Raw genomic sequence first — 25,018 nt, 5'->3', positions numbered from 1 at the left:
AGACGACGAAGCCACGGCAAACACCAGCCAGGAATCCCACAGGAACCCACTCTGCTTAAGCATACAGGCCACAGACAGCAGAGCAAGCCTGGAAGCCATACAAGGACAGGCTGTGTCAGCTGAGGGAGGAGCAACCAGAAAGCAGGATGTGGAAGGTTGGGACAAAGGTCAGGGTGGCAGGGCTCAGGGCGTTCACACCCAAGTCAGGAGGCTCCTGGAAAGCCACCTGTGTGCTCAGAGGGCTCCCCTTACGGGGTTTTCAAAGTGACTCTGAACAGAGGCAGGGTTAGGGTTAGAGGGTTCAAAAAGCAAGACAAATGACACAGCAGGAAAGCAGTGGGTGAAGCCCGCCACACCCATGGCCCAATTGCAGGACTGGTCAGTGGCCAGTGAGATCAGAGGTCATTGGAATAGCTTCCTGTGTGAAAAACCAGCTGGGAGCTGCAACCAATCATCATACGTGACCCCCAGGGGCACTCACGGGTGAAGCAGGCAAGAAACGAAGGTTCCAAGGCAGAGAGGCCCTGCACCCAGTTACACACACAGTCTAAAGCTCAGCCCGAGAACTCAGGCAGTGAGCGTGGACAGCAAGCAACACCAACACCATTTGCTTCAATTTACAACTGTGTGGGAAGCAGGAAGACACGTATGCACACGTGTACACGAGTGTGAACAACACAAGGCATGCCTTAAACTGCTGTGATCATCACACTGGCTTTTAGAGGGAACTCACTGCCAACATTGTCCCAGTCTGATGAACACAGCAGAGGCCCCTGGTCACCAGAGTCCATCAGCTCTGGGGAGCTGCTCCTACTGAGTTCCAAATGACTGTAACAGCTGGGCCTGCAGGAAGCAAAAGCCGGGAGCCCGAACAGAACCCAGGCACCGTGTTTACGTGGCCCAGACCTCCGTCCTGAGCCAGCACTGCTGTGTCCCAACGCACTGCGGCAGAAAGCTGGAAACACAGAGGTTCTCCAACTTGAGCGAAGATGCCCCGACTGCATGAGCCGCACAATGACAGGGGAACAGGGGACATGCCAGCCCCTGGACAGAAGACCCCATGCTGGGCAGCTCTGAGTTCTGACCCGATTGACCACTAGATTTAACAACCTGAAAATACACACACACACACACACACACACACACACACACACACACACACACACACACACACACACACACACACACACACACACACACACACATATTCTGAAAGGTGCTGGGCAATGAAGAGCCCTCCAACAGGAACCGAGTGTGAACATTTACAGTCTCTGCCTTGAAAAGCATGTGACCACCACGACAGTGTAATACTGGTAACAGAAGGATTCATCAGCCATGGAACAGAATAGACAACTCAGAAACAAGCGTGACAGAGCCCACAAATCTCTGACCAGGTACCCTGGTACCCTGATATCTGGGCAAACAGAGCCACAGTAAGAAGGCATTCTTAAACAAATCCAACAAAGCCATCTCATGCCACACAGAATAAATACTATGTAAATTCTAGAAGAGGAGAAAATCTTTGTCATTGGGGTAAGACAAAGGTTTCTTTAAACACAGAATGCACGCCAGGCGTGGTAGCCTAGCAGCTAAAATTCTCTCCTTGAACACGCCGGGATCCCATTTGGGCGCCGGTTCTAATTCTGGTGATCCTGCTTTCCACCCAGCTCCCTGCCTGTGGCCTGGGAAAGCAGTCGAGGACGGCCCAAAGCCTTGGGATCCAGTACCCACGAGGGAGACCCAGAAGAAGCTCCTGGTTTCAGACTGGCTCAGTTCCAGCTGTTGTAGTCACTTAGGGAGTGAATCATCGGACGGAAGGTCTTCCTCTCTGTCTCTCATCTCCATATATCTGACTTTGCAATAGAAACAAATAAATCTTTAAGATTAAAAAAAAAAAAGTACAAGGTATTTCAGGACCCCACTCAACTGAAGACTTTTCTTCAGAGGTACTGGTAAGGAGTGCTTGCTTAGCCTGCAGCTTACCACAGCCCTGTCTCCCATCAGAGGACTTGCGTCCAGCTCCTGCTGCAGGCTCTGACAGGGCTTCCTTGAGAAGCACCAGACTGGTCCTGCAGGCAGCCTGGCACATGCTGCCCACAGGGAACCCTCATTCGGCTTCTGGGCACCTAACTTTGACTGCTAGGGAGCATTTAGTGAATGCACCCCACGTGCAAAAGTTTCAATTGTATCAAATGTTCAAAGTGGGCAAATTTATACAGATGAGAGATTACTGGATGCTCATGACTGGAGACAGAACGGATTTTGACTACTGACTGTACAGATTTTCTTTCTGGGTTTGATGAAATGTTCTGAACTGTGGTGATAATAATATAATTCTGTGAACATGTAAATACAATAAGCTATAAAATTACATCTCAATAAATTACACACAATTTTGTGAATGTAAAAAAAAAAAAAAAAAGACACATGGCCTCATGACAGCTAAGCACCTGTGGAGAAAAAAAGAGCAGAAAATATTGATGCTGGGTCCAGATGGGAGGTGTGGCACACGCCAAGCTGCCAACTGCTGCGCCAGCACCCCAAATGGGCACTGGTTAGGCCAGGCTACCCTACTTCCCACCCACCTCCCTGCTAATAAACCCGAGAAAGCAGCAGAGGATGGCCCAGTTACTTGGGTCCCTGAACCCACATGGCAGACCTCCAAGCAATCACTGGCTCCACGCCGGCCCAGCCCAGTCATTGTGGTCGTTGGAGGAATGAAACTAGCTGACTAAAGGTTGCTCAGTTTCTCCTTCTCTGTGACTCTGTCTTTCAAATTTATAAAATAACCCTTCAAAGCAAGCAGTGACACTTCCTGCCGCAAGGCAGAGGGCCACATAGGGAAGGCCCAGGTGCAAGCGAAGTGGCGGTCACTCATGACCAGGGCAGCCTCTTCTCTTGCAGCCCCTTTTTGGGCTGCCATAATCTGACTGAAGCCCAGGCCACTCCAGTTAGGGAAGAATCTCTAAGGCCAGGCCTCGGCCCACCAGAAAACCCACTGAGCATCAGGGCCTGCACAGTGCTGTGCATGGTATCGTGATGACAAGGTCCACACGCCCTCGAGAGAAGTCGGGACTCTCACAACACGCTTCTACTTGTTTTCAAAGATTTATTTGTATCTGAAAGGCAGATTTACAGAGAATGACAGGTCTTCAATCCAGTGCTTTGCTACCCAAATGATTGCTATGACCAAAGCCGGGAGCTTCTTCCGGGTCTTCCATGCAGGGTGCAGGGGCCCAGGGACTTGAGCTGCCCTCTGCTGCACTCCCAGGATTAGGCAGGGAATTGGATCTGAAGTGGAGCAGCGGGGATGAGAAGCGGTGCCACAGAGTAAAGCAGTAACCTTTTGGGCCACAGCACTGCCCCTCATCTATTTACTCTGAAACACCATTACACCACAAGTAATAAGACAACTTTCTTCCTTTCTCCATACAGAATCACAGAGTCAGGTGTTAGATACAATATGTGACCCACAAATAATAAACACCTATCCAAGAACACAGACAGTCCTGACATACTGTGTGCAACCAAAGGGTCTAGACACACAGGATACATGAGACAAGGGCCAGACACACACACACACAGCACTGAGGGAAGGACAGACACACACACAGAGTAGTTTGGAAGGGCTAATAACACACAGTATATAAGGAAAGTTTTTTCACACACAGTTCACTGGTGAAGACTAAAGATTAAACCACCAGGCCCAGTTGGAAGGCAACACACGGAGCTGTGAAGTCCCTTCACAAAGCACAGCCTATGCCCTTTCTGGCACCTGGTCCACACTGTGCGGACTGAGCGCTGATGGATAGTGGGTAAGACTCCACGGTCTTCAGTCTCATGAGCAGAACCGGCTGCACGTCCTGTATTCACAAATAACAACAGAGCTCTGCCCACAGGCATGCTGCCACAGGGACAGTTGCCAGCCCCAGCCCCTCAGTGCCCACCAATCATGTCATTTCTCCGCTTCTAGACCCATCACATGGGTGGCTGGGAGGCCTTTTCTCCCTTCGAGTAGTACACTATATATACAGCACAGGCTCACTGTTCCTGCTGAAGCACCTAGCTCATTCCAGAACGTGAGGGTTCCTCTCCCTCTCACTGACGTCTCCAGTACAGACCTCCCAGCAAGATCCCACCCAGCCGCTCACAGGTCAGTGGACAGCGACAGGCACCTGAGGACCTCCTAGCACAAAAGTCTGTCACACTCACTCTTCCAATTCACACAGCAAGAGACTCCCCAGGAGGCAAGAAGGACAGTGACACTCAAAACAGGGTGTTCTGAAATTATTTTTACCATGCCCTCTGCCAAAAAAAAAATCTCTCAGTGGAAAGGTTCCACTTCACTGTGCTGGGGACCTGTGACACAACTTCTGAGAGTAACCTCTCCCAGCCAGGACAGCCACTGGACCAAGGATCAACGCCAAACAGACCTGCCAGGTCACAGCACCAACATCAAAACAGGGTTCATAAAAATACAAGCTCTGTAGCCTCAATAAACAACAGTGAAGATTTTTTCCCAGACATCTTTTCATGAGCTGTACGCTGAGGCAGAGCAGGGCTGTACCCACTGCAAGGGAAGCAACAGAACCACGGAGGAGCCTGGGGCCTAAATAAAGGGGAGTATGAATGTTGCTCTCTACCTGGCAGCCTAGGGTCACTGCCTGCCATCACACTGGAACTCAGGGACTTCGCAGATATGGGACACCTGAGCAGCTTCACAGCCCCAGGGCCTCGGCCTCTGCTGGAGTCCTGCAAGCACTCACTGGCCTGGGGCAGAGGGCCCAAACACAGGAGGAGTGCACCAGCAGCCCAGCGACCAGCTGCCTGCGGCCCAGTGACACCCCTTTAATGACCGACAGCCATAAACAGCCTCCCACACACAGCTCAATCAACACGGAAGTGTTGGTAAGACCAAGCAGGATCAGGGGCCTCTAAGAAAGACAAAAAATGGCCACTGGGGCCACTTGGGGAGTGAATCATCAGACAGAAGATCTTCCTCTCTGTCTTTTCTCCTCTCTGTATGTCTGGGTTTGCAATAAAGTAAATTTTAAAAATGACACGTCACACATATTAGAATGCTTCCAGAACGAAAGGAATGCAGGTGTGATGTGAGTGCTCAGGAGCTAAATCCTGCTATGGCTCCACCGGCCACCACAGAGCAGGGAGTGACAGCGTACAAGGATGGCAGCCTCACATCTTCTGTCACAAACACTGTCCTGCTTCACTCACCCCTGGGGTCTCCCTCTTGTAACTGTGTGCCTGTGTGCAAGTGTCACAGGGTTGCAGATTGAAACCCACCAACGACTCCTGTTGATGCCTCCCGACTCTGGTTTCCTGGGAGGCAGCAGGCAGGGCTAAAGGGACTGGGTTTCTGCAACCCACCTTAGGCTTCTAGCTCCCAGCTTTGGTCCAAATACAATCCCAGCTCTTTTGGACATTTTGGGAGTGAATCAACTGGTTTGTCTCATTCTGCTTCGGGTAAGTGAGACTGTTAAAGTGCCAGTCACCTTCAGGGTGCAGAATAAGTACTTCTGAGCATCCCCAGTGGTTGCGAACCTCTCAGACCAGAGAAGGACCTGCTGGGCCCTCAGCATGGCTGTGTGTGCCACGCAGAGATGTGGTAGTGCCAAGTCCCACGACTTTCTGAAACTTGTTTTCAAAGTATGTGTGAGCTCTCATGCCTGATGTTTGTCCCAGGAGAGGAGGAAGAGCAACGTGCTGAGGATGGGAGTCAGGGCAAGTCCTGCCGCCTGGCAGTGCCTCAGCTTCACAAAAGTCATCCCGCAACAAACGGGCGTCCACTCCCTCACCCAGGCGGTCACCCTGGAAGACCTGTGTTAGAGTCAGAGACAGCAGTCTGCAGGGGCTCCTGCAGGAGGCACAAAATCAGGCCCAGAGCGGTTGCCTAGTGGCCCACCTTGCATGCGCTGGGATCCCATATGGGCGCTAGCTCATGTCACGGCTGCTCTACTTCCCTTCTGACTCGCTGTTTGTGGCCTTGGAAAGTAGTCGAGGATGGTCCAGAGCCTTGGGACCCTGCACCCATGGGGGGAGACTTGGAGTAAGCACCTGGCTCCTGGCTTTGGATTGGCTCAGCTCCAGCCATTGCGGATGAACCAGCAGGATCTTTCTGTCTCTCCTTCTCTATGCGAATCACTTTCCAATAAACATAAATTTTTAAAATGTTTAAAAAAAAAAAAAACAGCAGTAAGTCTAGCTCCCAAGACACTTTGGGGACCCAGGCCGACACTAGCAGGTCACAATGTCCTGGTGTCAGGAGTCCAGGGGCAAGCCTCTCACAGGAACACACAAGCCCTCGGCCGGGCCACAGCAGGGCAGCCATGAGCTGACAGGTCACTGCTGCGCAGCCCCCTCCTCCCACCAGTCACCAAGCTCCCACTGCCCCTGCTGTCCTCCCATGAGGAAGAGCAGGCACCTGTGAGTGCAGGACTGCCAGCCCATGCCTGGCATATCCACAGCAGGGCTCTGGCCAGGCCGAGAAGGGTCTGAGGGATGGGGAAGCGCAGGGGTGGCAGTGCCACCTTCTCTTCTAGGGTCCCCGTGGATGAGCCTCGCATCTTGACTGCCCTGTACAAGGCAGGGAGTCATGCCTCCTCGTCCTCACCACCTCCAGGCACTGAGTTCCCTCTTGCACAGCCGTGGGGAGCTTTCTCAGCGGATGTAGCTAACAGTTCAACTTGGAAGCAGTTACACTGGCTGGGTGCCACCTTGTAGCCCCATGCACATTAGGTAAGCATGGGGGGCTGTGCCCTTCCCCCACATTCCTGTGGGTCATGGCTGCGAGCCCCTGAGTATTACAGCATTCTGACTAAAGTGAAGGAGCTCCAGGGAATTTGAACTTCAGACGCCAGCTTAGCCGCAAGCTCCCGTTTCCTCTGGTTCACAGCAAGCTGGCCTCCTTTGTCAGTCACCGGCTGGATCTCGCTCTCCCTGTGTTGGCTTAGCGACCCAAGGAGAGTCCCGCCAGGCACTGGGGTGTGCATGGGTCCTCGGACATGTGCTCAGTGCCATCCTGGCATACCTCAAGACGCAGAGATCGTCACAGAACCAGCCTCCCGGACACTGCATTTTGCCCTACAGCCACAGCGCTTCCTGTGGTCAAACTTCAGTTCGCTCCCTGGTCCTGGAGACTGAGATCTCGGCTACTCGGGTTACTGTCCTAGGACACCCCCAGAGGCGTCTAAGTGTCCTCAGAACCCCAACTAAGCGCAAAGCCAGGAGCCTAGAAAGGCATCCAGGTCTCACACGAGTTCCAGGGTCACCATCCAATGCCTCCAGGTAAGCCAACAGGAAGTGGGGCTGGAGGGACACAGCTGTACCTTGAATCAGCATTCAACATGGGACACCAACACCACTGGCAATGGTTTAACTGGCCTAACCGTAGTATCTGTCCTTTTTTTCTTTCACATTGCAGCACAATGGGTTAAGCCCCTGCCTGTAATGCTGGCATTGCGTATAAGCACTGCTCAAGTCACAACTGCTCTGCCTTTTTTTCTTTTTAAGACTTATTTATTTTTGTTGCAAAGTCAGATATACAGAAAAGAAGAGAGAGAGGAATATCTTTTTTTTTTAAAAGATTTATTTTTATTATTTTTTTTTATTGGAAAGGCGGATATACAGAGAGGAGAGACAGAGAGGAAGATCTTCCGTCTGATGATTCACTCCCCAAGTGAGCCGCAACGGCCGATACTATGCCGATCCGAAGCCAGGAGCCTCTTTCAGGTCTCCCACGCGGGTGCTGGGTCCCAAAGCTTTGGGCCGTCCTCGACTGCTTTCCCAGGCCACAGGTAGGGAGCTGGAAGGGAAGCGGGGCTGCCGGGATTAGAACCGGCGCCCATATGGGATCCCGGGCGTGCAAGGTAAGGACTTAACCACTTGCACCACCGCGCCGGGCCCGAGAGAGGAATATCTTTTGTCCGATGATTCACTCCCCAAGTGACTGCAGTGGCCAGATCTGCGCTGATCCGAAGCCAGGAGCCATGAGCCTCTTCTGAATCTCCCATGCGGGTGCAGGGTCCCAAGCCTTTGGGCCGTCCTCGGCTGCTTTCCCAGACTACAAGCAGGGAAGTGGATGGGAAGTAGGGTTTGCCAGGATTAGAACCAGTTCCCATATGGGATCCCAGCACATCCAAGGTGAGGATTCAGCTACTAGGCTACTGCACTGGGCCCCTGCTACCTTTCAAAAAAAAAAAAAACTTAAACACATTTTTTAAGACACAGCGAGGCATGTCCTCTGGTTCACGTCCCAGATGCCCACCTCAGCCAGGGTGCATCACTGAGGTCTCCAGGTGGGCAGCAGGAAGCCACGCGTCACATCGCGGAGAGCCTCCCTGAACACTCCAGCACATCTCACTCCCACATCTGGGCCTGCTGCGAGTTCATCTGGCAGCTCAGTATGGCAACACAAGTACCAGGCTCCAAGCGCGCCCTCCCAGGGTCTGCAGAGGCCTCACACTCCGCCGGCTATGACAAGAGGCACTCTGGCTTTTCTGTGGTTTGACAAAGACTTTCACACACGTGAATGACAAGGTTGAGGCAGAAGAGCGACAATTTCCATATTTGGGAGTTGGTTTTTTTTTGTTTTTGTTTTTTTTTTTTTTTGAGTTCATTTTTGTGATCTGAACAGCAGAGTCACACAGATGTTTTCTGTCTCCTGGTTCATTGCCAGGCTGCAACAAGGAGCCCAGAACGGAGTGCTAAGGCCCACATACACGCACAAGTACTGCTGCAGCCCAGGGACTGCATCCGCGGAAACCGCGTCTGATGCCAGAGGCAGGACTCTAGGCAGGCCCTGTGACACCAGGTGCACAGCTCCACCCAGGGCCCCAGGACTCTGTGACATCCACCTGCACATCCACCTGCAAGACAGCACTGGCCACGCCCACAGCCCGCACCCATCCCCGCTTCCAGGGCCCGTCCCTCCTGAGAACAGCGAACACACAGGCTGAACCCACAGGCACTTCCTCAAGGGACAGGACAGAGACAGCACAATGGAGAACTTGAACTGCCCCACTGGGCCAGTGGATGTGGGGAAGGAGGCAGAGCCACAGCGCAGGCCAGCAAGTGCCTTCCCAACAAATGCTAAAGGTGCAAGCGCTCAGAAATGCATGGTCAGAACCCACAGCCAAGGGAGCAGTCATCTGGGACTTCAACAAAGAGAAACCGTAAGAACAAACTGGGTCATTTGATGACTGGAAAAATAAAAAGCAAACAAACATGCAACATAAGAAACCCACCAAAATGCCATGAAGATTCCAGGAAAATTCAAAATCCAGACGTGACTTCTCAGGGGACAAAGCCTTCCGCCTGACACCTCTACCCTGCACACAGCAGGCTGCTGCACGCACTCCTGCCAATGGCTGCCATCTCACTCAGCCTCAGCTGCATGGACACTTTGGCAAAAAGGAGCCATCCAGCTGCCCTCGACCACGGCAGCACCAGCGTGGCCGCAGCGGGCCAGAGCAGGCCGAGCGGCCCATAAGCCACCACCAGCAGAGTGGACTCCACACCCAGTGGGTCTGGGATCCCACAGGACACAGACTGCCCTCCTGTCCCCACAGACATTCCTTGCTTTTTGTCTGTCAGCCTCAGCACTCCCCAAGTGGATGCCTCCAGAAAGGTCCACAAAATCCCAGCTGCAGCATCTCTACCCGTGTTCTGGAAGGTTCACCCCAGACTCAGCGCCTATTCAGGTCTTGCAGCATGCCTCAGCAGGAAGGCTGGGCCGGGCACCTCAATTCCCCTTGCAAGCACGCAGCTACTTGCTCTGGGGTGATGTGAGTCAGTCGCCTGGGAACCCAAACAGCTAAAATGCGGAGTTCAACACCCACGTACACTGCGTTCTGCTAAGAAGGAACCTGAGCTCTAGAGCCAAGCATACAGCACAGTGTGAAACCCAGGACAGGCCAGAGTGAGACCAGAGGCAGGCCACCCAGCCACCCAGCCACGCCGTGCCGGCCACTACAAAGGGTCACCGGCTTCAAGCAGTCAAGGCGGCTTTATGGTCTTGGTCACTAAATGACAGCCTGCATCTAATCCCTGTAGGAAAAGCAAAGGCAGCGAATGACCAGTGGGGCAAAGGCCCAGACAGAGCCCCTGGGGGAACCTCAGCTGACCAGGGCAGAGTCTGCATGAAGAACAGGGCTTCTGGGCTATTCAGACAGTAAGATGGCTGCAGTGTGAAGGTCCCCCAAAGTCCTTGGGTTGAAACTATACCTCCTCTAAGAGGCCATCAAGATGCTGGGCCTCTAGAAAGAAGAAAGACCTGGCCGTGCACGACCAATGGACAGAAGACACACTGGGCACAGCACGAAGCTGTCGCTGCTGCCACCATGCCCTAACGCCTCCAAGCGTGTTTCAAGGACCTCAGGGATGCAAGCTCAGCTCAGGTCCAAACCATCAACCACGTAAAAGTCCCAGTGACCAGTGTGGTCACTTTCCAGAGAGGATTCCCACAGATGGCTCCGACTACACCCATACAACGACCTCCTGGACCTCTCCCCACATAGGGTACCAGTGGGCACCCAGTGGGTGTCCAGCATGGGAAGTGGTCACACAGGTAAGCTGTGAGGAATGGGCCACCTGGGAACTCACAGCAAAGGACCTCTTGCTCACCAAGGCCGCTATCTTGTTATCTGCTGTCACCCCACAAGCGGACCCCAAACCTTCACAACAGACCACAGAGGACCAGACTACAAAGCCTTAGCTCTTCAGGGAGCCCCACTTTCCTGGGCAGACTCAAGGGCTCCCAGGACGGACTCCCTGCCGTCCATACAGGAGTCCCAGAACACGGCCGTAGATGAGCCGCCAGGTGGGGAGCGAACCTACAAATGGGAATGCTCCATCTCTGTCACTCAAATAAATAATGCACTTTCAAAAACACACGTTTCAGTTCATATTATTAAAAGGGAAAAATAACTCAACTCTCACTGACTTTACATAGTTAAGGAACACAGTCTCAAGAAGATGAACAACTCCATTTTCTGCAATTTCATGGGAAAGCAGCAAGGCGCTGCCAGGTTCTCCTGACTTCAAACCTTCGACCGACAGTCCGCTTACGTGAGCACGGCTCCCTGGGCACATGGTAACTACACAGCAGGCTTCGACCGACAGTCTGCCTACATCAACACGGGTCAAAAGGAAGAATGCTCATATTGCAAGGCTTCCTGGGCACATGGTAACTACACAGAAGCATGGCTCCCTGGGGGCAGGCATCTGCTGCCAGCACTATCGCATAATAGACTAATCCTTCACTTGCAAGCACTGGCATACCATATGGGCACAAATTCACAGCCCAGCTATTCCACTGTCCATCCAGCTCCCTGCTGACAGCTTGGAAAGCAGCGGCCGACGGCTCAAGTCATGGGGTCCCTGCACCCATGTGGGAGACCTGGAAGAAGCTGGCTCCAGATCAGCTCAGCTCCATACACTGTGATCATTTAGTGAGTGAACCAGCGCATGGAAGACCTGTCTCACTGTCTTCCTTCCCTCTCTCTCTCTGTAAAATCTGCATTTCAAAATAAAAAAGTTAATTTTACACACACACACACACACACACACATTACTTGGGACTGGTTGAAGCCTTGGCTCCACTCCAAACGAGCTCCCTCATAACGTGCACCGTGGGACAGCATCCAATGACGGTGACCCACACCTTGAGTATGCTCCTGCGTGCAAAAGACCTGGACTGCGCTCCTGTGTGCATGTGGGGACAGTTCTCTGTGTTCATCTGATTATCAAGTAAAATGAAAAGTTCTTGACATGGGGTGCAGGTGTCCAGAGGAACACACACTCCATATGTTCTTTTTTAAAAAAACATTTTTTACAATATGAAGATGTACCCAAAAAAGTGGAAAAGCTAATTCAGAGTTGCTCAAGGACTTCACGCAGCAACCCCCTGCCAGTGCTAACTTAGCACAGCACAGAAGGGCTTGAATGGGTAGAGCAGGACTGTGGGACTGGCCAGGTCAGGTCGGGGTTCAGACAGGAGATGCTCCCCCATGGCTCTGCCCAGCGGGTCCCTTTCTCACTGTCAATCTTTATAAAACAGAAGGGAAGAGTTTGGCCCTGAGTGAAAATGGGGAGAGTCAGGCGGGTCAGTCCATTACTGCCTTGCCCTTCAGAGCCACCCAGGACCAGAGGAACAAGTCAAGCAGCGTCCTCCCAGGCTGATGGGGAAACAGAGATGACGTGCAGAAAATGCCAGAGACCAGGACGTGGGAGATGGACCAAGGGCACCGGGGTCCCCGGCAGCATCCTGACCAAGCAGAAGGACACGGGCGGGGGGGGGAACAGGCCGGAACACAGTGGGCTGACGCTTTGGTCTGCACAGTTAGGGTGCTGGCCAGTAGGGAGGCAGGGCAAGGTGCGCAGACACATGGGTGACTTCTACTTGTTGTATAAACATGAAACTCAAAGAAAAACATAATATGGGAAAAAAAAACAGGTAAATTAGTAAGCAAAACATGCATTCCACAAGAACAATACCAATTACCTGCTGCCTAGCAGGGCTGACCCAGCCAAGGAGGTGCTCCATGAGGGGCAGCACAGCATGAACCCCGTCAGCTCACCCCGCTCCATCAGCCACACAAAAACGGGAGGAGGGTGCTTCCAGCAAGATGTGTGGCACATCCAGGCACAAGAGTCCCCAGAGCAGAAAACAGCTATACTTCAAGTGGGCACATCTAAGTAAGAGGTATGTAGGTGCACAGGTGCCCCCCACACCTGGCACAGTGAGGTGTGTATGCCCTACACTCACTTTATTGAGAAATCTGTGTCTGAGTGTTCCTCAAATCTATTAAATGGGGAATAAGCAAAAACCCACCTTAGGCAAACTAAATGAAACCCACCATATCCAACATGTAGACACACAGAAAACAACGCTCTTGCACAAAGCCACCATCTGAGGCAGAGCAGGAGGAACAGTCAGCAACGCAGGTGAGCAAACAGGCTCTGGCCACCCAGAGACGCCTTTGTGAAAAGCGACACAAGTGCAAACTCCCAAGCACAGGCACCTTCAGCACCCACCTGCCAGGGTCCTTCCGGCAGATCCCTGTGTGTCTGAGTCCAGCTGCCCACCTTCATTCATGCCTAGTCCAGCATCGCTTGGACTGCCCTGCACCCAAATCCCCATTCAGGGCGAAAGCACGGGCCATCCTACACCTGAGCCAAAGCTCCACAGGGCAAGTGGTTGTAGACCTCAGCCACGCTTCTCCAGGCTCCCTCATCAACATTACTCGACTGCCCCTCCAGGGGTCACGGCAGGCCTCTCCTGTTGTGTGGTAAATACCTCAAAGGCAGGATGCCAGCCCCACTGCCCTGGACTCACAGGTAGCTGCAGGGACCACCAAGGTTGCAGTCCTAGCACCCTAACACAAGGCTCTGCTTCTGGAAGTGCGGTGGCAAAGCTGCTTGGGGCTCTGAGAGTCCCAGGGTGCGCAGAGGCCTGAGAGAGGCCTTTTCCCTTCACTGCAGAAATGCAGGCGAGCCGTATGGGGTATCCTGCGCACTTAAGTGCTAAGTGTTTTCAAGACAGAAGGAAACACATCACTGAGAATTATCATTCTGATTTATGTAAGCAGGTATATCCAAAAGTATGAATACCCCCAAAAAACACACAGAAGTTCACAGAACAGAGAGATTAATCATGAAGATTACAAATAAGGACAGTGCTTTCCAAGTGCACGCAGTCCCAGCTGGGAAGTCAATTTTGATGACTTGGACCCAGCAGTGCCAACTCCAGGAACGCCTCTCTCTACCTCACAAGCCACAGCGCAAGGGTAGGCCATGCTCCCAGGGCACTCTGTGGGCACAGCTAAACAGGCAGCCACCCAGGGCAGCAGGCACCTGCAGTCTGTTGCTGCCCACCACACAGGCACACACCACAGTCCCGGGGTGAACAAATGGCTGCACACCATCTCGGAAATCTTCAAGCTACAAAAACTCTGACAGAGGCAGGGAAAAGGGGGCATTTCACACACAAACAAAAGGACACAATTTCAAAGATAGAGGTCAAGGGGCTCTGTTAACGGCACCGTGCATAGGTGCCTGGTTCGTGTCCAGGCACTCCACTTCAGGTCCAGTTCCCCATCAACGAGCCTGAAAAAGCAGTCCAGAATGGCATAGGTGCTAGGGCCCACGCCTCCCACGTGAGACTGGCACGGAATTCCAGGCTCCTGGCTTCAATTTCATCCAATCCCAGCCATTACAGCCATCTGGGTGGAAAAATGTCTCTCTCCTCTAACTCTGCCACTCAAGCAAATAAATGTTTTTGTTTTTTAAATACAATTGTGTAATAGATACTGTGGTGACAGAGGGAGAATTCCAGCCGTCACTTAGGCTATCTGCTCAGCTTGATGCAGCCTCCCTGACATTGGAAGGCTGGTGAAGGTTCTGCCTTCAGCCCTGCGTGACCCCTAGCTGTTGTGGGCATCCGGAGGGGGACCTGTGAGCAAAGGATCAATGTTTCGTCTCTCTCCACTCTGCCTTTCAAACAGATCAAACTTACAAAAACCAAACATAGTCATTTACACAGCAAAAGGTCTACAAGGCTGAGCAGAGTTTGGGGTTCCAGCAGAGACCAGAGTGGGGCACAGAATTCCCCCCTCGAGGAAGACAGCAGCTGGAATACCCACACCCCACGGTCAGGCCTGTGCTCCTGCTCACAGCCCACGTCTCTGATCTCTGCCGTCCACACAGGAGGTCCAGCTGCAGGCTCCGGCCCAGAAAGGCAGCCTGCCCAGTCCTGGCTGTTGCCAGTATGAGAGGTCGGGATGGAGGGTGTTAGCAGATGGAACTCTATCTCTCTGTTTAACAGTAAGTAAAAGAATGAATTTTTAAAAATAACTGTGCAGGGCCCGGCGCAGTGGCGCAAGTGGTTAAAGGTCCTTGCCTTGCACGCCCAGGATCCCATATGGGCGCCGGTTCTAATCCCGGCTGCCCCGCTTCCCATCCAGCTCCCTGCCTGTGGCCCAGGAAAGCAGTGGAGGACGGCCCAAAGCTTTGGGACCCTGCACCCACGTGGGAGACCCGGAAGAGGCTCCTGGCTTCGGATCGGCATAGTATCGGCCCGTTGCGCTCACTTGGGGAGTGAATCATCGGACGGAAGATCTTCCTCTCTGTCTCTCCTCTCTGTATATCCGCCTTTCCAATGAAAAAATAATAAAAATAAATCTTAAAAAAAAAACAAACCTGTGCAGAAACAAAAGCAAATTACTACAGCAAGCAATCAGGACAAGATTAAACTGAGCCATGACTAGGCCACAGCACTATACTCTTCTAAGACACTCCCCAAACCGAGACTCACAGCTAATTTGGAGGCAGCTTTGTAAAAGGAAGAATGTATGGAGGCCACGCACACTGGATGAGCCCTGGCACCGGCTGACAGCTGCTGGGCATGGCTGGACCTCTTCCAACGCCACAACCCTGGGCAGAGTCCACGTGGGAAGGCCTGAGCAGCAACCATTCTGTGCTGACCTCTGGACATCACCACAAGATCCACAGAGGAGCAGCCTCCTGCACCAACATGGGCGTGAACCCAGCAAACACCTGAGCATGCAGCCAACAGAAGGCTCACACCAACACAGAGATCCAATCTTCAGAATCCTAGGTGGGGACTCACCACCTGGCAGCCACCACGCCGAAAGCCCCGGGAACTGCCAATCTGTGAGGAATAGCAGAGGGGAAAGGGACAGACCATTTGCAAAGACACAAAGCAATGTCTGAAGTCATGCTGCAGCATCCGGGCCGCCGTGACTCCTCTTCAGGGGTGGGGACTCTGTTCTGTCTCTGGCCAGTTTACTCACAGACAAGCCAAAATCACCAACTCAGACTTACTAACGTCAAGTCAGACTTGCAGCTGCCTCAGCATGGACAGACCCGACAGCTTCCAGACTAGATGTTCCCCACCCTTGGATTCCCCCACAGCAAGATTATATTCGCAGTGCAGACCCAGGAAGAGACCCCAATGCTGTGTCAGGGAGCACCCTGCAGGCTGCAGCGACACCACTTCAGCTGTGCTGACCGAGAGGGGTGGGGAAGCACTCACACACGCCTGCCCCTTGCAGACAGGCACGGGCACTGGGAGAACACCACACCACATCAAGGAAAACAACTGACCAACCCCAAAATGTGACCTGTCAGGCAAAGATGAAAATGTGAGGGAACTCCCCAGCTCAAACACACAGCTCTGACAGCCCCAGTCATTCGCAGGAGTGGGCACGGCCTTCTGCACAGCTGGCTGAGAGCCCAAGGTGCCACACCTGCTCAGGACACAGGGTCAGAGGTGGCGCCCAGGTGCCCTGCATCCCCTGACAAGGACAATCAGTCAGGTTTTGGTGACAAATCAAATTAAATCTGTGAGATTATAGCGGGGGGGAAAAAAAACCTTTCCATGTTCCAACTATTTATCTCCCTCACATGCTTCAACCAGTCAACCTACAAGATCGGATGCAGAAACAGCTCCGAGAGCCCGGCCGCTGTCTGTGAAGCCACAGCTAATGGGATCTGTAAAACCATTACACAATGCTCCTCCTTACACAGGAAGGCTCTACTGGCGGCCACGTACAACAGGTTACTGTTCCCACTTCTAGTGGAACGGGGACACACTACCTTCACATTACTGGTTTTCTGGGATCTACCATGTGTCTGAGCAGAGAGGCTCTGGGAACCAGGATGTGGGGACAAGGCTGTCACGACCCCTCCCCATGTCCAGGATCCCTGCAGACCCCGGAGTCCATCTGAGGTTACCAACAGGACAGAACCAGCTCTGGGAGCAACAGCTTCCTGCCTCTGGACTCCTGGACTCACATAGGCTTGGACTGCTTTCGCAAGATGGACTCGAGCAGGGCGTGGCACCGGGGAAGGGACAAGGGGCCTAGCAGCCTGGGGCTGAGGCGTGACTTCAAGAGTGAGGAGGCATCACTGTGAACAGTTCAGAGAACTCTTCTGTAGATGGGCGCCCAGCACCACCCTTTCCATGTCCTACAAAAGCACCCAGAACGTTCACACAACAGATGTCTCCTAACTGGCAGAAGCCTGGAGAAAAAGAGAAGCTGGCCTGCCTCAGACACCACAATGGGGTTCCACCCAGTGTACAGCATTTGCTCAGCAGAAATGACAACGAGCTACGGCCACCGCATGCATTCATAAAATTAAGATGGGAGAAGGCGCTTTGCTGTATAACTGGTTAAAACATGCCTGCAGCACAAGTCCGAGCCACTCCTCTTCCCATCCAGCTCCCTGGTCAATGCCTGAGGAGGTAGTCAAGGATGGCCCATGTGTCTGGTCCCTGCTCCCGTGTGCGAGATCTTTATGGAGCCTCTGGCTCCTGGCTTTGACCTGGCCCAAACACAACACTGTGGTTGTTTGGGGAGTGAGTCAGCAGATGGAAAGCCTCTCTAACTTTCTCTCCGGCACCAGTCCATAATTCTGCCTATCAAATATATTTTAAAAATCTTTAAGAAATAAAATTGTGCCTAGAGAATGTGGTGGAATTTTGAAAAGGCTGAAGATGCTGACATGTTGTGAGTGATCTAAATCCAGAATGAAAATGACAGACTGGTCTGCAACAGAAAACTTCCTCACAAACATGTCACAAAGCACGTGCCAGCCAATACCTTCCTAGGGACAGAGCAGAGGGGCCGGGCTCACCTCAGGGAAAAAACACCAAGGCACAGCTCACTATGTCATCACACACAGCCCCGAGGCAGACATTTGGGGTTTTCTTCAACAGAGTCCTCCCAGTGCAAGGGCCTGAGCTTGGCAAGGCAAGGACCACACTAACACCACAACAAGTATACCACAAGAGTACCTGCTTTTCCCAGAGAGACAACAAATGGCCCAAGACACTCTGCCAAGGGTGCCTGGGCCAACCTACACCTCCGGCTCATCTCTAGGCCCTGTGAGGCCCAGATCCACCTGTTCCAACGAGCCCTGGAGGAACTGAGTGAGCCAACACTGTTGATGCAGACCTGCGGTGGCCAGCCGGGGAAGAGGAGCAAGCGGGTGGAGCCATCCAGCACCCACTCCGGGAGGGTCAGCCTTGGAAAAGCTGAGTCTGTCCACAGTGATTCTCCTACCTCGAAGACCACACTCCAGCAGACGGCAGCCAGGCTTGCAATGCTCACAGCACTGCTTGCGGGGTCTCAGGGTTCCAAGAAACACAGCTCCCGATACACATGCCCACATGCAGGATCCTGTGGGAGGGTCAGTCTGCAGCAACAGCCTCTCAAGTACAAGCTCACATATGCTTGACACTGCCCTGGACAGTGTCCTTGGCCGCACAAGTCACATAATCTCTCCAGACTGTGCAAGCCTAAAAGTCACAGATGAGGTGGCTTTCCCCATTTCAGAGCCCAAAGTCTGCATCTGCTGGGCCAGCTCTAAGCCCCAGCCTCTCTACCACTGACCAGATTCCTGCCAATGGATATACCAGGAGGTATCATGGCCTGCCACCCAAGCGAGAGACCCAGATGCCTGGCCCAGCATATGGGTCTTCTAAAATAAAATATATAAATTCTTTTGTTTTCTTTTTTTCAAAGATTTATTTTTATTATTTTTTTTATTGGAAAGGCGGATATACAGAGAGGAGGAGAGACAGAGAGGAAAATCTTCCGTCCGATGATTCACTCCCCAAGTGAGCGCAACGGCTGATGCTATGCCGGTCCGAAGCCAGGAGCCTCTTCCGGGTCTCCCACGCGGGTGCAGGGTCCCAAGGCTTTGGGCCATCCTCCATTGCTTTCCCGGGCCACAGGCAGGGAGCTGGGTGGGAAGTGGGGCTGCCGGGTTCAGGGATGGGCCCAAGGAAAGGGCAAAGCCCTGGGGTGCGGACAGGCGCTCCATCGGAGACCTGCATGCTGTGGGAGGAATGGGAAGGCAGTCCTGGAAACCAAGCAGCATCACACACAGCAGACTGGACAAGTGGACCTCACCACTAGCACCAGTACAGCTAGAGCGAGACGGAACTCCACACAGCTCAACAACACTGAACTACCTTCACCAAGCGCAGGGCTGGACAACAGCATGCCAATCATTAAGAAAGCAACTCCCCTGGACACTGAGCTGCCTCATCTAGGGGGACACCCAAAGGCCTCGTCCACGTTCCATGTCAAGATGGTGGGAGGTGTACCAGCACTGACTCAAGGGCTCCCGTGCCAGTGCATTCTGGGGAAGACATTCCAGCTACGCCCAGAGCAGCAGTCCCTGTCTACCACATCCAGGGACGCCAGGAAAACGATGTGTGCTTAAAGCAGACTACGCTGCCAGCGGGCAAGGCTACATATGGGAGGAGTAGGACACATGCCCTACTGAATGAGGCAAGCTCACCTGGCACTGGCCACACTGCCGAGGAGACGGGACTGGACCTTACCTAGGGTTCCCTGCAGATCACAGACAGTGTCAGGTCTTGCCAGCAGCCCCAGCAAGCAATTCTCTACTGACCCATCGCCTACCAACCTCCCTGCAGTCCACCCTGCCACCGCCCCACTTCCTTCAGATGGGAGACAAGAAGCTGCAGCCTCACACTTGGTGCTGCTGGCTGGCACTGAAGTCCAGAAAACTGACCTAAACCCACGTGGTGAGATAAACGCAAAGTAATGTACCCATTTTCTTGGGTTATTAGGGAGAAAAATAAGGGAAAGTATCTAGCCGAGTTTATGCCTCCCACGAACCTGAACTGGGAGGAGAAGTGATTCAGCCACAACAGCTAGGAAGACAGAAATAGTACCAAAGTCCTGAGGTCGGAGACAAGCAGCAGGGACCCACAGACCAGGCGCCAAGCACCAAGGTGCCCTAAGAATAGACCTTCAAGGGCCCGGTGCTATGGCCTAGCAGCTAAAATCATCGCCTTGAACACGCCAGGAGTCCATATGGGCGCTAGTTCTAACCCCAGCTGCCCCACTTCCCATCCAGCTCCCTGCTTGTGGCCTGGGAAAGCAGTCGAGCACGGCCCAAAGCCTTGGGACCCTGCAACAGCATGAGGGAGACCTGGAAGAACTCCTGGCTCCTGGCTTCAGATCAACTCAGCTCAGCACTGGCCGTTGTGGCTGCTTGGGGAGTGAATTATAGGACGGAAGATCTTCCTCTGTCTCTCTGTATATCTGACTTTGCAATAAAAATAAATAAATCTTAAAAAAAAAAAAAAAGAAAGAAAGAAAAGCTCCTGACTACACAGGAAGCACCCTGAACTCAAATCACACACCAGACTACAGCAAACCCAGGCTCATTCCTCAGGCTCCCCTCTCCCTCCATGAAAATCTAAGCTGCACGTGCAACATCTTGAAGCAAACACTTTTGTAAAATGAGTTGTCCTCACTCCACACTGCTCATGTTATAAGAACTCAGTAACAGAGAGACTTCAAGCAATTTATGGAAAAACTAAAGTTACATGTGAAGCAGGCTTTAACCTGGCAGTTAAAATGTTCATTTGAGATATCCCATATCACGACCAGTGCCATGGCATGACAGGCTAAGCATCCCTTAGAGGTGTGGCTGTGATTCCCAGCTCCCTGCTGGTGGACCTGGGAGAGCAGTGGGTGATTACCCAAGCCCTTGGGCCCCAGAGGTAGCTCCAGGCCCCTGGCCATGGATTAGCTCAGCTCTGGGCAATGCAGCCCTCTGAGGAGTAAACTGGTACATGAAAGATCTCTTTCTCTCTCTTTGCAACTCTTTCAAATAAAAAATAAAATAATGTGCACTTTTTTTTTTTTTTAAAACAAGAAGATATCCTGGGCTCCAGTTCTAATCCTGGCAGCTCTGCTTCCCATCCAGCTCCCTGCCTGTGACCTGGGAAAGCAGAGGAGGACGGCCTGAGCCTTGGGACCCTGCACCCACGTGGGAGACCTGGAAGAGCTCCTGGCTCTTGGCTTTGGATCGGCGCAGCTCTGGCCACTGTGCTTGGGGAGTGAACCAGCAGACTAAAGAACTTCCTCTGTCTCACCTCCTCTCCATATATCTGACTTTCTAATAAGTTAAATAAATAAATAAATCTTGAGGAAAAAGAGAGATCCTGTATCAGGGCAGTGAGGCTGCATGTCTGGTTCTCTTCTCACTCCCGCTTCCTGCTGATGTAGAGCTGGGAGGCTCCTGAAACTGGCTCACCAGGCTCCATCCCCCATGTGGCAGATCTGGGGCAGCATTACTCAGCTCTTCCACTCACTGGTTCATCCCTGGAGTGAAGGCCTGCAGCGCCTGGAGCAGGCCTCCAGAACCAAGAGCTAGGAGAGGGAGGACAGGGAGAGGAAGAAGGGCAGAGGGAGGAGGAGGGAGGGAGAGACCTCTGCCACACAGGCACTGCTGGGGGCATCAACTGGATCTCCTGCTCCACTTTCCACCCAGCTCCCTGTCAATTCACCTGGGAAAGTAGCCGAAGATGGTGCGAGCCCTGGGTCTCCACCACCACGTGAGAGACCCTGCTTTCTGCCCGGCTCAGCCCTCGTCTGGGCCTTTGGGGAAGTGAGCCAGCACATACAAGATCTCTTTCCTTTTTCCTCTCTTGGTGCACCTCTTGCCTTTCAATTATGCATGGATTTCAGCTTTTTTTGTAGCAAAGTAACTGATCCAGTTCCACAAATTCTCATCAAGGACCAAGCTGTCTGGTGTTCTCCAGGTCACCTCACGAGTCTAAGGAGACAGGTGCTGACCAGAAGTGACAAATTCCCACGGCCCCCAGCAGTGAGGATGAGCAGTGACCAGCAAAGGCCCTTGCCTCAGGTTTGACTGAGCTCAATGAACATCCAGCTCTGTGCCAGGACCCTCCAACATAACATGGAAGAAGGACCCAGTGCCTGCTGCAGCTAGGTCAGCCTGTGAACCCGGAGTTAAGCGGGATAGTGGGAGTCCAGCTCCAGTCTCACTAATTACACTGCTTTGACCTGCTTCCTGTTAATGGTTCTTGGGCCCTGCCACACAGGCGGGAGGACCAAAGGGAGTTCCTGGCTACTGGTTTAGACCTGAGCCAGAACTCACCGTGGCACTCGTCAAAAGAGGAAACTAGGTTCCAAAGTCTAGCACCTCTTAGACTCCTCCCCTCCCACTCCGTCACTCTGCCTTTCAAACAAATGAATACATCTTCAAAAGTGAAAAAGATGAACAACCCACGAGAACAACAGCAACATCGGGAGCACAAGCTCCAACAAGCGTACTCACCCTGTCAGCCAGGCAGTGGTCGCAGACCTGAGAGGCCCAGCCCCGCCTGGGCCTGCAGGCTCTGCCAGCACACAGCAAGGAGAGTGTGGGCGGTGATGGGAGACATCATCCAACCAGTCAAGTGACTGAGACACAGCTGATCCATCAGAATCCTCAAACTGGGCACAGTGACCAACTCAGTGCCTTAATTTGACATAATTAGCTAGGAATACTCCTTTAGCAATGAAGTAAGTAAAGAATGTTTTGCTATCTATATTTAAATCGAATAAAAGCTTCATATCAAAACAGGGCAGACAAGATACGCATTGTGGCAAGAGGGGAAAGCTACTGCCTGCGACCAGATCTCTAACCTTGCCTTTTCAAATAAACAGATCTTAAGAGGGTGGAAAATTCTGGTTGCAAACTGCACTTCCCTCACAGGCACAGATACGCACGCAGGCAGGAAACCGAGTGGCCCTGATGCCTCCTGGTGACCCTAGAAGACAGGGGCCAGCAAGGAACTACCAGTCCTAGCCCTGCGGGGGGCGAGGCAGAATCAAGCTCCACCCTGCAGCTCAAGCAAGAACAGGAACAGACACTGTGAGTGCTGGGCATAGCATGGCCCTTCAAAATGCCCAGCCTGGGAACCAGGGGCACTGACGTGCAGCACATACTATTGTGCTATGAACCTTGCAAGTTCAAAAATGATCAGTTCTACTTTAAATTCAATTGTCCAACTGAAAGTACAAAACACTAACTCCAAGCCTAGTCCCCTATTCCTAACACTCAGCATGGAGAGCAGGCTCAGGCCAGCATGTACAGACACCCCCATGCACACACATCCACGTCATCAGTGCTCAGAGAACTTTCTGGCTATAGCAGTAGGTCACAGCACTGTGAAAGATCTTCTCATTTAGTTAACTTCCAGTGATTCAGTCTGTTGAAAACCTCACACTGGGTACGACCACTGTCATTTCACAGACAGGAAGCTGAGGCTGAGAGAGCTGGCCAGGCACGCCCACTGCCCAGGACGCTGCTGGACCACACGATGGAGGGGGTTGCAGAGTTGCAGGCCTTGGGCCTTCAGCTACCCACACTTGTGAACGATCGAATGGCAGCAGTTAACAAATGACAGACAAGACTCCCAGCACTGCTCTAACCCTACAGGAGAGATGTCGGAGGAGGATGGCGCCCCCCAGCACCGCGCTCGGGAGGTCTCATGCAAAGGAGCATCCAAACCAGACAGCTGGACTCTGCAGCAAACGAGGTGACAAACTAAAGCACGCCTGTGCCAACTGCTGTGACACGTAGACCTGGACAGCACCGCCTCTACCAGAGCCCAGCGACCACATTCCCTCCCACCCGGAGAGCATCTTGACGCTGCCACAAGTGCACTGATGATCTAACCTCCCCCTGACATGGACAGCATTTTCTTCGTTCTCACTGCAGGCGAAGGCCAGGCCAATACTTCCACACAGGCCGAGTGCGAGCTGTTCTGGCCCAGCACTCCCTTCTCTGTGACAAGCCCGGTCACAGAAGCACGGAGCAGAAGCCCTAGGAGGCAAAGACATGGCCTGATCCCACACCGTCAGGCACGCTCAGACCTCCCTGCTCCATCTAATTCTGTCACCAGGAGAAGGTGCACTTCTGGACTGCAGGCCTCCCCAGGAGTGTGGGCGCTTGGCCAGCTCCACGGCCGGCCACACTCTGGCCTCGAGCTGCCAGGAGCCCAGCCTGAAGCCAGCAGGTCCCTCCCACAGCTGGTCCTCACACTCACTGTCCCCACAAACCTCCTTGGCAGGCAAGGCAGAATTCCTCACCTGACTGACCCCATGAAGCTCACTATCCCAGCTCTGACAAAAAGTCAGAACATTTACTTACAACTCTACCAAGCACAAGAAAAACAAGCTGGAAACGTGGACGGCCCAATGAAAACCACGTAAGCTGAAGAGAACGCAGGATTTACCGATTCCATAGCTGAAAGTCTAGGTGACGAGGACACTGTGTTCAATCCACGGCAGGGCGGTGCAGCGTCTGAAACGAGAGGGCAATCAGACAGGGCCCCCTCTTCCTGCCCACCCCGACAGCCAGTCACCACACCAGCCGTTTCCAGGAGGCCTAGCTGGACTGGGGTCTGAAGGGGCTCGCCTGTGCCAGTGGGCTTCTGGGCACCCTCTTCCTCAAGGCGCAGGTGGCAGCAGGAATACCACTGTCTGTCCACAAGAGCCCTCATTTACCAGGAGCTGGCCTTGTTGCCCCAAGCTGAGAACACACAGCTAAGCCTCACAGAAGCCTCACAGCACAAATATCAGCATGTTCTAACATCCTACACGGATCTCGGCCACACTAAAATCAATAAGCTGCTCTGTCCCTGTGGCCGACAAGGCCCCTCCACTACCACCCCCGTGGCCTCCCTGTCCCAAAACACCATCAGAATGGCTCCATGCTTCCTCTGCCTTGTGTTTCTGTGAGCTGGCACTACGGGCAGGATACTCTAACCCCACAAAGACCACCACAGTGCCCTGGGCACACACTCCTCACTTATACTAAACTTAGGGATCATTCCCAAAAATCCAAGAACCACAAACCTCGCCAGATACACTTTGTGTGATCCAGCTCAGAAACACAACACAAGCATTCTTTCCAACACAGGCCACGAGAACTGTGATGACCACGTGGACGTCCAGTGTGCGTGAGGAGCGGATGCACACAGGCCAAGCCCTGAGAATCACACAAGAGCAGGCTGCAGAAACAAGTCCACACACAGGGCTCCACCAGGCTCCAGCTGACCACTCACAGAAGCAAACCCCCTGTGGTATGCAGATCCTCCTGGCTGTATTCAATCAGCTCTAGATGACTTGGTTTTTTGTGT

General features: G+C 52.9%; 1 protein-coding gene across 1 annotated transcript in view; it reads right to left on the bottom strand.

The window, feature by feature from the left end:
- Window positions 1-24,594, bottom strand: part of ANKRD11 (ankyrin repeat domain 11) — a 53,014-nt gene extending 28,420 nt beyond the window's left edge. Inside the window, exon 1 of the mRNA XM_040982219.1 lies at window positions 24,113-24,594. The gene's annotated coding sequence lies outside the window, so the exon portion shown is untranslated. The remainder of the gene's footprint in view (window positions 1-24,112) is intronic.
- Between the last annotated feature and the right edge of the window lie 424 nt (window positions 24,595-25,018).

Source organism: Ochotona curzoniae, unplaced genomic scaffold (assembly GCF_017591425.1).
Source record: "Ochotona curzoniae isolate NIBS_2020 unplaced genomic scaffold, NIBS_Ocur_1.0 contig_3622, whole genome shotgun sequence".
In the NCBI taxonomy this organism is placed as follows: Eukaryota; Metazoa; Chordata; class Mammalia; order Lagomorpha; family Ochotonidae; genus Ochotona; species Ochotona curzoniae.
This window is presented reverse-complemented; position numbering and strand designations above follow the sequence as displayed.